Consider the following 12946-nt stretch of genomic DNA (forward strand, 5'->3'; position numbering starts at 1 on the left):
TACACAATAGCTGATGAGATCCACCCAAACCTTTCAACTTTCTCAGGTCACAGAACAGAAAACTCCATGCATCAAGTAACATAACAGAGAGAAAACAAGAAATAAACTGCACACTAAATTTGAGTATCAAGAGACATGATAAAAGACCTATATATTATGTCACTTGCCTTAGAAAGTGTCCAGGCTACAGCTAGGACATGGTTCCTCCTAGCAGTCTCACACTAGGGTGCAAGCTTAAGGAAGGGTGGCTGCCTACACATTAAGTCAAAATCTTAAAGGCTAAAGACTGTCTATTACCTGACTTGCAGCGAACAAGAACAAAACAATAGAGATCCATGTAAGACAATCAGAACTCCTTGACAGTCAGTAACAAGACTTATTGCTGCTCAACACTTGATGTGCCATCAAACACTGCATACCTGCACTAGGGAATGACTTTCAGTGACAGAAATGCACAGTAACTTTGGAACAGTGACTGCAGCCATTATTGACAGAAAAGAAAGAAATGAAAAGGCAAAGTTTAGACAAAGGCAAGAAGTAGAGTACTTCAGAGAACAAATTAAAATAAAATGTTTGAATAAATGTGAGTGGACCATGTTAGGAAACTGAAGGATGTGTAGGGGATTTAAATTTCAGAAGGTTGCATGAGAAAAACAAAAAGACTAATACATTTTACAGGTGCCAGTAAGTACATTTATTATACAACTTACACTTTTATTGGCTTGAACAGTAAGATAAGCAGATTTAAAAAAAATCTGTTACTTTCTATTATTCTTTCATCTTGCTACCTCAGTTTCCTTTTAGTACTAGCTGCTTTATTTTGCCCAGTTGCACCAAAAGTTATTCAGGACAGCCACAACTGTTCTTTAAATAGATATGTTTACACAGCACTCAAACACCACTGAGGCCAAATTCTGATTAGTGTGGACAGAACCTACTGTAACTACAATAATGTGATACCTAAGAGCTCTGCCACTATTCTTTTATCTCTAGGTAACAAGGTTTTTGAAGCCTCACAAACTGAAAATAAACACACTTTCTCTTCTATGTACTCTCCATGAAAATTCGCCTAAGAAGGCTCAATACCTAATAGCATCAGCAGGACTGGATAAAGAAGGATTTAAATTCCCTTTATCCTTTTTAATGAACTCGTGACTACAGTCTCAAAACAGACTGTTAACCAGAACACATAGAAGAACTGACATAATTTTTACCTGCAGTGACTGAAGAAATGAACTGAAATACTTTTACAGCTGTCACTAGCATAAAGAAAGGAGTGTTTCTAAATTCTCTTGGATAACTCTAAGTAACTTTGCCTGTTCTGGACAAATCAAGCATACCCATACCCTTCACGTCACCCCAAGAACACTGTGGCAAAAGGCTTTGTGGCTGGCATCACACAGATGAGGGGGAAAAAAAAAGAAAAAAGGCTCCTATTTAATTCAGTCTGAATGACGTGCAGCATGCTTGATTAGGCATACTCTGATTAGGTACTGGAATAGAATTTAAAGAATATCCTGTCTAGTGAAATGATCATTATTTCTATCACTTCCTAAATGAGAACAGATTTCAACAGCCTCATTCCAATTTTATTTTTTTTTTAAGCCCATAATACATTTTTGGTAATTATTTTTAAAGCTGCCACATTCAAGTTATGTATTACCTCACCAGTTTAGTTCTCAGCACAGCAGCACTTTCTCTTCTCCTAGAAACAAACACAAGACTATCTATGTCACTATTGTCACAACTGCTAACTTTTTCCAAAAGAGCTGTTCAATATCAAGTATATTGCAGCACAAAACCTTTCAGATGTAGATTTTCAAGTCTAAAGAGTAGCACAAGCTTAGAGAGGTTTGTCTTTGGTACATACTTCTTTCTTTCAAACTGCATGAGAAATTACAAAACTATTTTTCATCCCATTTCACATGCATTTTTTTTCTATAACACTCAGAATTTGCTCTGCAATCTGAAAAGCTCTTTGAATTCTTCTCACATGCACAATCAGCCACTACAATACACACAACTTCTCCCAGCTGAAAGACCAGAAACCCATTATGTCTGCAACTTTTTGAAAGCAGGTGTATATTGTTATGGTTTCTATTTAGGGCTGTAATCCTCACAAATCCTCACTCATAATCCTCCTACTGAATAAACAGTTTTGAGCAAAATCAGATCCTGGAAAAGCAAACAGCTTCTGCACATGCTTTTGCCTACCCTGGACCAACACAGTAAATGTAATACTGCAACTGAGAAGTTTCTTCTAACCAACAGCTTTTATCTGTGCAAGTTTAACTTTTAATGAAAGTTGATCGTGTCTGAGTTATTAACGAACGTAATGCAACGTCAGTGATATTAATTTCAAAGACCCTGCTGATAGAAAACCCTTTTTGCCTCCAGCGTCCTCTTTCTCGTAGCTGCTACTGCTTTCCTCGCCTGAGGTGACCGGCTGCAGGCAGAGGGGGCCCTTCCCTCGCAGTTACCTCGGCGGTCAGGCCCTGGGCTGAGCCCCACCACAGAACCCGCTGACCGCAGCCTGCCCCGCCACCTGCAGAGACCAGGCCGTGCAGACGTACGGGGCTGCACTGCCTTACACAGGCGGGAGAGTCACTACTGAAACTCCGGGCACAAGGCACAAGCAACCAGTTAACGGCTAGGTCTGGTTTATTGTTTTTTCCCCTGAGATGTGCGGACAGGAGGAAAGAAATCCCAAGTGTTCCCGAAAGCGGTGGATCCTGGATTCCCGCCGCGCCCCCCAAGGAGTTGGCCGCTGCCGGCACGGCTGTACAAACTGCGCCTCCAACCCCTCACCCAGCCCACTGTGCCGCTGAGAGGAGCGACCCCTCCCGTCCCGCCGCCGGAGCCGCGACCCGCTGCCACCCAGCGCCGCAAAAGTCCGTACGGCGACAGTCAGTACAGCTCTGGACAGCCACAACAGGATCCAGGAGATTAGGAGAACCCCAGCTCCTCGCCGGGGCGGCACTCTCGTGAGTCCCTACCTGCCAGTGCCAGTTCATGCCGCAGCACCAAATATCCCTTCTCCTCAACCAGCCTCATCCCTCGCTGCTATAGCTACGGGGAGCCGCGGCAACAACCTCTCGCGAGAGGAGACATCTTCCCGCGAGAGCCTGCCGCTGGGGGTGCCTTCTCTCGCGAGACGGCCGAAAATGTATAGTCCGGGCTCGTGAAGGTGGGTCTGGTTTGTGTCTTTTGCCGCCGTTTCTCGTTCCTTTAGCTCAGGGCAGCCCTGCATCGAGTCGGGGCGCTTCGGAGGGCAGGTGGCCTTAACCCGATGTCCCGGGCCAGAAGGGGGGAGAGGTACCCGCTGTGGTTAACTCTCTTTGGGAAGTAGGTAGTAGAGCTGTTCCCAGACCAGGCTGGAAGCCAGGAGGTAGCTAGCGATCATTTCAGGTGTTTGTGGGGCTGACAGAGTCCCGGTGAACCACCTTCCTGTGCGGAGAGGCTGGTTTCTCCCGAAGCAACTACCCGCAGATTGAGCGCCTTAAGCTGATGCAGCAGAGCTTGTTCTGATACAGGGGGCTTGATACAAGAAACGCTAGTGCCTGGAAAATATAAAGTACTTTTTAGCTTAAGTTGTAGAAAGAAAACGATGGTATAAGTCTGTGGAATTTAGGGGCCCCACTAAACATGAGTTGTTTCACACTAGCCTTCTAAAGTATAACATTTCACACCATCCTTCTACTTATCAGTTAGTTCAAAGACACAGCCTCCCAAACATCTGCTAGCTTGGGATACTCCTTGCCTGCCCATCCTGCAATAAATTTGCAAGAAGGTCACCGTGTTCTAAATCTTTGCTAGTTAACAGAAGAATTACAGATAATGGCTGGTTTCAGCTAATTGTGTGACCACTGGGGCGTCCAACTGTGCCAAAGGTGAAAAGTTTAAGAAAAGGAAGACTCGTTTACTTCATCTTGAAGACCCCTACTCACAAGAGGAAGACTCATTTACTTCATCCTGAGACCCTCGCCCATGAGCACGGGGAGGTACTGCGCATGTGCAAAGGACCTTTTAGCTCAATAGGATGCGGGGATAGGTCATGAATATGTATAGGCATGTAACTTTAAAGGATAAATGTAGAGGGAAACGACACTGAGGTGTGCATACTTTGGAGGAGCGATCCCTATGCACCTCAGCGCTGAATAAAAGCATACCTACTTTACAACTTTAACGAGTTGTGGAGTCTCTCCGCATATCAGTTCGATGGAGCTGCCTGGATAGAAATATCTTTTTCTTGCCAGAAAAGAAATAGGTGAGCTTGCAGAGTGTGCATAATTGCACAATTGCAAAGTATGGGTTGTGATAGCTGTGGGATATGAATGGAGTCCAACATATTCATGTCCAGCAAAAGTTCACTTGTAGTTCGTGTGGGAGCTGGGTTTTCTCACAGGTTAGAGCAGTATAACATACCTTCAACATGATCTGTCCAAGTACGTAAGGTGTGAATTAGATCATCTCAGGATCTGGGAAAATTTTAATAAGATCTTTTACAAATTTGCATTTTGATTTTCAGAATCCTAGACAATATGTAAAATATTAAGCTCACATTCCCTGAACTGCACCAGCTGCACATTGTAGTGTATGATTTTCCTGTCACTAGTGCAGAGCGCTGGTAGTAACATTGTCTCTGGTGCAGTAGTATTTTTGGTGATACCCAAGAAACATTTCAAGCCTGCTGAAATAAATGAGTCCTTTCCTAAGAATTCAGGATCATGCATGTAAAGAGAGTATGACACTTTATTTTCTCCTGTTTTTATTTTCTTTTTGCTGAGCAGTTGCTCTTTTAGTAGGTTATTGCATAGTTATCTCAGGGATTGTTCCAATACCTCGCTCACAGCCAGTGGCCCGCGGACCACTTGAGCTTCTGTAGAATATCTTTGTTGGCAAGTGACTGGCTGAGGGAGATCTGTGCCTTCTTTTCACAGGGAGATTAAGAAAAGCAAGGCAAGGAGAGGTAGGGCGGGTTGGGGCAAGAGGAGGCAGGCTGCGACAAAGCAGCGCAAGGCAAAGTAAGGCGGGGAGGGGTGGGCCAGGGCGGGGCAAAGCAAAGCGGCACGGGGCTCGGCAGAGCAGGGCGGGGCAAAGAAAGGGGGGGGCGGGCCAAGGCAGGGATGGGGCAAAGCAGGGCGGGGTAAGGCTGGATGCGGCAAAGCAAGGCGGGGCAGGGCGGGGCAAAGCAGGCGGGGCGGGGTAGGGCAAGGCAGAGAGGGCAAGGCGGGGAGGGGAGAAGCAAGGCAAGGAAGAAAGCTGAAGAGCGGGGCAAGGCGGGGCGGGGCAGGCCGGGGGACGCGGGGCAAAGCAAAACGGGGCGGGAGAAGACAAGCCGGTGGGGCAATGCAAGGCAGAGTGAGGCGGTGCCAGGCAGGGCGGGGCAAGGCATAACAGGGCAGAGCAGGGCAAGGCAAGACAGGGCGGGTCAAGGGAAGACAGGGTGGGGCAAGGCAGGGCGGGGCAAGGCAGGGTGGGCGGGGCAAAGCAAGGCAGAGTGGGTCAAGGCGGGGCGGGGCAGGCCAGGCCGGGGCAAAGCAAGACGGGGGTAGGGCAGGCTGGAGCAAAGCGAGGCAGGACAAGGCAAGGCGGGGATGCAAGGCAGGGCGAGGTGTGGCAGAGTGGTGCAAGGCACAACGGGCAAGGCTGGTGGGGTAAGTCGGGGCAGGCCGGGACAAATCAAGGCAGTGCGAGGCAGGGCGGGGCAAGGCAGGGCGCCGTGGGGCGGGGCAAAGCAAGGCAGGGCGCCGTGGGGCGGGGCAAGGCAAGGCAGGGCCGGGCGGGGCAAGGCAAGGTCTGTGTTCATTTCTGGGCCCTCACTAAAAGAGAGGCATTGAGGTTCTGGAGTGCATCCAGAAAAGGGCAGCGGAGCTGGTGAAGGGCTTGGAGCACAAGTCTGATGAGAAACGGCTGAGGGTCTTGGGGAGGTTTAATCCACAGAAAAGAAGGCTTGGGGGACCTTGTTGCTCTCTACAACTGCCTGAAAGGAGGGTGGGGCCAGGAGGTGTCTGATCTCTGCTCCCAAGTAAGAACTGATAGAACAAGAAGTAATGGCCTCAAGCTGCACCTGGGTAGGTTTACACTGGAGATTAGGAGCAATTTCTTCACAGAGAGGGTGATCAGGCCTTGGAACAGGCTGCTTTGGGCAGTGGTGGAGTCATCATCCCTGAAAGTGTTCACAAACTGTGTAGCTGAGGCACTTGGTGGTTTAGTGGTGGACTTGATCTTAAGGGGCTTTTCCAACCTAGTTGATTCTGTGATTCAATGAAGATGACTGTGGGGACTGCCATTTCCATGAGCAGTTGATATCTCAGTGCTAGTACCCTGGATAAACAGTGTAATTACAATGTAAGTAATTACTCAAACCGAAACATGAAGATATGAGGGGTAAACCTTTTTGTTTTCTGCCCTTGTATTTCAGTGTTCCTGAAATCTGTGAGACATGCCCTTTGTAACAATCCTTAGAGGACTGCTGCCAGCTCTGTAAGTTGTAGAGGAAGGTTTTTTTGAGTTGGTCTGTTGTTTTTTTTTCCCCAGTAGTTGAGCCCCATTTTTACCTAGGAAAAGCATAATGTTCTATATCTAAAAGATGTGTTTCTGTATGCCAGAATTACCAGCTTCTGATAATTCAGGTATGCCATCAGTGGTACACCAGATCATTAGAGTATGCTTAGAGGACTGGGGCTCCCTTTTTTTGTGCACAAACACTCAAAGCATACTGTTTGTATATACAGGTATCTGCAGTACCATTTGTGCTTCTGCTGTTAATATGGCCTTTCTACCACCACTAAAATAATAATAATAAAAAAAAAAAGTTTGTGCATTTGGAATAATGATTGTTTACTTGTGACTTTCCATCCTATTTCAGTCTTTTGCTTTGGGAATCAAGCCAATCATACTGGGAGAGAGCAAGCAAATGAGAATGGCCTCAAGCCTTTCTTAGGGACCAAAGATAACGAAGAGAAACATTTAGAGATAGTAGATATAATGAAGCCCTGAATCCATGCTAGCTTCAGGCCCATGAAAGTATGGTGGGTTTTACAATAGAATATGGAAGTAATTACTCCTCAGAGTACTGTGGAGTTTTACTAAAGCGCCCTTCAGTGTAACTGAATTTGTGTAGCGTCTGTGAGAAGGGGAGGTCCTGTGCAATAAGACCCATAGGTTGTCCTTAGGCTGGCCAACAGAAAGTTTCTCATTTGTTTGTGCATCCTTTGGGGGCCATTTTGTTTTCCCTGCGGTGAATGATGTATAATGAGATTGTTACTTAAGGCAGGAACTTCGCCCAGTAAGAAGGGGAAATCTGTGGAGTCCTTATTTACCCTTTTGTGCACAAGGATGTTTTGGAGCACAAATAAAGCACTGCTTCATGGGCAGCCTTTTTCCATGCTGTTAGTGCCCTCCTTGTATGCGTTTTTTGTTTCTAGCTACAAATGCAGGAACCTGAAGTAAAACAGTGGTGCTGCCCTGGGAAGAGTTGAGACCTTTGTCAGACTCTCATAGTATGGTTGTACCTTCCCTGTCCAAATTTTCCCCAAATAAGTGTTCCCAGTAAGCCTTGTTAGAAAAAGAAAGAATAACTATTTTGGTTTGGTACTGAAAGAAGAACTTAGAACTATAAATTAGTCTCATCTTATATATGCATTTATCTGGTCATTGTGGATTTTTTAAATGCAAATGTTCATTACAACTCTGTCTAGAGCTATGCCTATAACTTTTTCCTGTTCTTTGAAGTGTAGTGGTTCCTATCTGCAGATTTATTTGTGTCAATTCTTTCTGAAAGTACATCAGATGGAATTTTCTTTAAATGAAAAACAGACTTCTAAAATTAAAATTCTTTATTCTTAAAATTTATTATTATAGATTTTAATTATAAAATTAATTTTCTTTAAAATTAAAAACATTTTGAGGCTTTTTATTGTTAATCAGAACTCAAAGCTAGCAAACAAAAAGAGTCTGCAGGTTTCCTTCAAGAAAGTTGGGAAATGTACATTAAAAGTTTTGATATAAATAATATTTCTAAAAAGTGTAATTGAAAATTAAATGAAGAGTTTATATTTGAGAATTTGGTTATCAAGCTGACTGGAGTTTAAGTTGCATTTAAAAGCATTGCTTCAGAGTGGTTTATGTAGTTCTCTTCTCTTTACTTCATGTGTTAACACAATATATATCTGAGCAAGTACTTGCACTCATTAAAGCATCATGTAAGCTGTAATGCAAGCAGAAGATGATCATCTGAGAGAAGATGACACTGTGTGTTAAATACACAGAGAGCAAGAGGTATAGCATAAAGGCACAGCTAATTAATTACATTAGCTGAAGAGACTTCTACTGGTAGATATATGATGCCATGAATATAATTAATAGTGTCTCAAATCCCATATACTCAGCAGTTCATGAAAGTTGTAGGGTTCCACAAAATGTGTGCAATCTTGCTTCTGTGTGTGTTTGCAAATTCTGCTTAATTATCTGTGGTCCTGGTCAGGCACATCTCCAAGACAGTGCAGGCAACTTGTCTAAACTAGTTTGTAGCCTGCAATTTGAGGCTGTGGGCATAGATGAGATTGCATATAAATGTATTAATGTGCTGTGAGCCATCAGGCTGGCTTGAAAACTTTTCTAATACTCATTTAAGAGAAATTAGCATATGTGCTGCTGATGAACAGTGGTGGACCCCATAAGTTGCCAGAGAAATGCTAACAGCAGCTTGTTATGCCAGAGGGCAGTCATTTGGAAGTGGGGTGTTTGCCAGATGATCACACCTGTGGCAGTCTTCTGTGGAAGAGAACATATATCTGCAGACAAGCTAGGCAGGAAAAAAGCTTCAGTGCAATGAATGTTCAAGCCTTGTGCAACAAGTCAGTGTTTCTCATGGAGGGACAGCCGCATGCAGACTTCTTTGCTCCGTAACAGAACAATTGTGTTCATGCTCTTGGCTGTCTGGCCCCTGCCATCTTGTGTGAGCAAAGTAAATGCATTTTATGTATTCACAGTGCGATTTTAAAAATTCAAACAAGATAAAGCCTGTATTCTCCCAACAGCCTGAAACTGTTCCACATTTTATTTCGGAGACTCACTAAGCCTAATGGCAAAGCCATCTCCTCTAAATGCTCTGTCAATAACAACATAAAATGTAATTCCCACATGTTAGTTGTATGAATTATATCCTCATCATCACTAATGGAAAGCTGTTCACATGAGAGGCAATTACAAGATGCAAACCCTTTGATGAGGGAATATATTCAAGTCAAATGGAAGATTTTCTGTGCTATACCAGGAAGCATATCAAGCATGCTACTACCTGCCAAATATTTATGCCATCAGCTGTAACTTCAGGCAAGATTTTAAAACATACAACTCCATATTTATGGATAGTATTGATGACATTTTGTTGAACAACTTTCTTTTACATTAAAACACAGGCACTATTTTTTATGCATTTTCAGTATAGCTTGTATTCTATATCATACAAGTTGCCTTACGTGAGGCAAACATTCAAAGCTGGGAAACTGTAAAATAATATTCCTAAAAGTAACATTGTTAAATATAAGAACTTTTTGTTCTGAATGAAAGATCTCAATGTCACAAAATTCTATCCAATCTGTTTTTCATGGGCATCCCATCTCTGTTAAATGGATTTTTGGCTTCTGTTCCATGGAGTGTGAGCTTCAGTAAGATCCAGTACATCCTCTATGAGGGAACTGTAGCCTGCCTTTACAAGGTGATGAGCTCAATAATTTGGTAGTTCTTTTTTATCTCCAACTATGATGATCCTGCTTAGAAGCAAATGACTGAGTTTCCATTCTGTAGCGCATAGTATGTAGGGGAAATCCACTGTAATTAAATCTTATAAAATCCTCTTACTCCCAATATAAATAATACTCTGACACAGGCAATTCCCCTGAGTCTGCATCATAGCCCTAGGAAAGCAAAGAGCAAGAGCAGTTACTTGCTTCCTTTTAAATATTTGATTATTTTGGACAAACTTCTGCTCTGATTACAGTGGCTGCAAGCCTTACTGAAATTAATTATTTTTGAGGCAGAATTCGCATTACTGATTTTTCTCGCATTTAACATTACTTTGAATGATGACTAAACTAGCATGCATCTTAAGCTATATAAACAGCAAGACAATAGTCTGAATTGTTCTACAACATAGAATCATAGAATAGTTAGGGTTGGAAAGGACCTTAAGATCATCTAGTTCCAATCCCCCCTCCACAGGCAGGGACACCCCACACTAAACACTAAACCATGCCACCCAAGGCTTCGTCCAACCTGGCCTTGAACACCACAAGGGACGGAGCATTCACAACCTCCCTGGGCAACCCATTCCAGTGCCTCACCACCCTCACAGTAAAGAATTTCTTCCTTAGATCCAATCTAAACTTCCACTGTTTAAGTTTGAACCCATTACCCCTTGTCCTGGTACTACAGTCCCTGATGAATAGTCCATCCCCAGCATCCTTGTAGGCCCCCTTCAGATATTGGAAGGCTGCTATGAGGTCTCCATGCAGCCTTCTCTTCTCCAGGCTGAACAGCCCCAACTTTCTCAGCCTATCTTCATACGGGAGGTGCTCCAGTCTTGTTTTGTACTAGAAACAAAACCACATAAATCCTGCTTGACAGGATTTGAGATTGAAAGTGTGCTGGCAAAAGATCTGTATACCTCATTAAGTAAATTTACGAAAACCAAAGGATCCTCTTAGCTTGTAAGTATGAATTATAGCAATATCATTAATAATTTGCAGAGCTACCATTCTAATTCCAAGCGCATTGCAGCTTTTTATCCCCATTTAGGGTTTATGATAATGGAGTGCACAGGTAAAAACTCTTGTCCAGTAGGACATTATGAAGCAGAGAGAGCTTTGAGTATATACCCAGTCCTTTGACCTACTTGCTAGATGATGCTGCCTTCCTTATATGCAAGAGCTTTGAAACTACACCACCACAGAGCACTGTGCTATCTTTCTACAGCATTTCTTACCTTTCCCTACATATTTAAAGACCTATTTTATTTGGTCTTTCATTTAGACTCTTGTCTTTTGGGTGGACCTGGAACCTGTGCTTGAGCTAGCCTGTCTGATAGATGGACTTTGGACCAACAGTGTAGTTTGTATCCAGCCCTATTTCCCTTAGCTCCTGACCAGATTCCCTGGGTGGTCCCTGTGCCTGATTCGTCTCCCACCATGTCTGGGATGACTGATGGACCTTGTCACAAGCACGGAGCTCTGCCTGCTATGTTCAGGTGTGGTGGGGTTGTGTGATGGTTGGTGAGGGCACTGCCTGTGTTGGGCTTGCCTGGGGCTCACCTCTCCTTGGAGCAGCTAGCTCTCTGCACTTTGACATGGCTAACTGGCCCATGATCTGGAACACCTGCTATTGAAAACAGACCATGACATCCATGTATCAAACTGTCTTGTTTCTGCTGCTCGTGATATATTTACAACAAAAACATCACATATTTCACTTCTAAAAAATCATGTAATTCTGTGTTGTTAGAGTCTAAAATCTGTGTCAGAAAAGGCAAAGCCATAAATGGCATATTTGGTGAGAAAATATTTTGCATAGTGTTGCCTAGTTTTCTCTGAGATTTCCTTTGTCTTTCTGAACTTCTGGCATTCTCTTCATAGCCCGGGTTCTTGTAATATAGTAGAATACTTTTCAAACTGGAAGAGAAATCTCCTCCACCTTAATTACACTGCAACTGAAAAAGCTAGATTGATTAAAAATGTTGAAAAACCCACAGCATCCTTATCTTCAGACAGAGCTCAAATATAGAATAAACTAATAGTTTAGTAGAATATGAGAATTTCCCATTTAGATGTCTTTCTCCAGTGAAATTTGCATGTATTTATGTAGGCATTAAAAAAGGAAATCAGTGTGGGAAATGTGTTTTCAGCTAATTCCTGGATCCATTTTATCCAAAATACAAACCAAGTTTTTCTGAGGATTTGTTTTCAAATGAAACTTCAAATACTTTGTGAGAACATGTCAAAAAAGCCAAACCTTTTTATTTGTGTCGAAATGTTTTTCAGAAGATCAAATTACCAAGTTTTAAATTTAGTTACAGAACTGAGTTATGGATACTTCTTAATCATTTAATAGGACATATAATAAATGTTCTATAGCATTTCAGCAAAAAGGTTGGGAAATTACTCATACATCACTTCTGCAGCTTATTGTTAGCACGAAGGGATCTCAGGGTAGCCCTGGCAGTAGCCTTTTAGAGGAGTGTAACAAAGCCAACCTCATAACTATTGAAACAGAATGAAAATCAAGTACATTGTTGCAGGGGTTTCTAGATAAGGAGGAAAATTTCCTAAATTAAAAGTACTCCCATGGAAGCTGTCCCTCTAAAGAAGCTGTTTATCCCTATTTATAAGAGGAATTGTTGATCTAAAGAAGGCACCAGGACAGAGAATTCCAAACCAGTCTCCATGCAGGCTGAGGCAGGGTATGGTAATGAAACAGCAGTCTTGTATGTTATGTGTCAAAGTGCAAATGTTCATGAAACAGAAGGTATTTAATGTAGGAAAATAAAGTTCTTTATTGGTTTTCCACAGTGCATGCCTTTCTTCCTATATCTGTTGCATCGATAAAGCTGTTACAAGAAGTGGAGTAGACTCTGCTGTGTACTTGGATAAGTAATGCACTGTGGCAGGTGTCAAATTATTTCTGTTATAATTAAAGCTTTTACTTTCTTGCTCTGTAACTATGGGCAAGTCATCTCACTTGGGTGTGCCTCTTTTCCTTCCCAACCTATTGCCTTCTTGGCCTCTTTGTGTAAAAAAAAAAAAAAAAAGAAAAAACCAAAAAACCCTGCTTAAGCTATCACCTGTTTTATATCTTGGAGAATTGGGAATTTTAGGTGACAGTGAAATACTTTAATCTGTCCATTACATTGACAGGGCTGACTTGCTATTTTACCTCTGATGTTGTT

This window comes from Psittacula echo (genome assembly GCF_963264785.1).
Source record: "Psittacula echo genome assembly, chromosome: 6".
NCBI lineage: Eukaryota > Metazoa > Chordata > Aves > Psittaciformes > Psittacidae > Psittacula > Psittacula echo.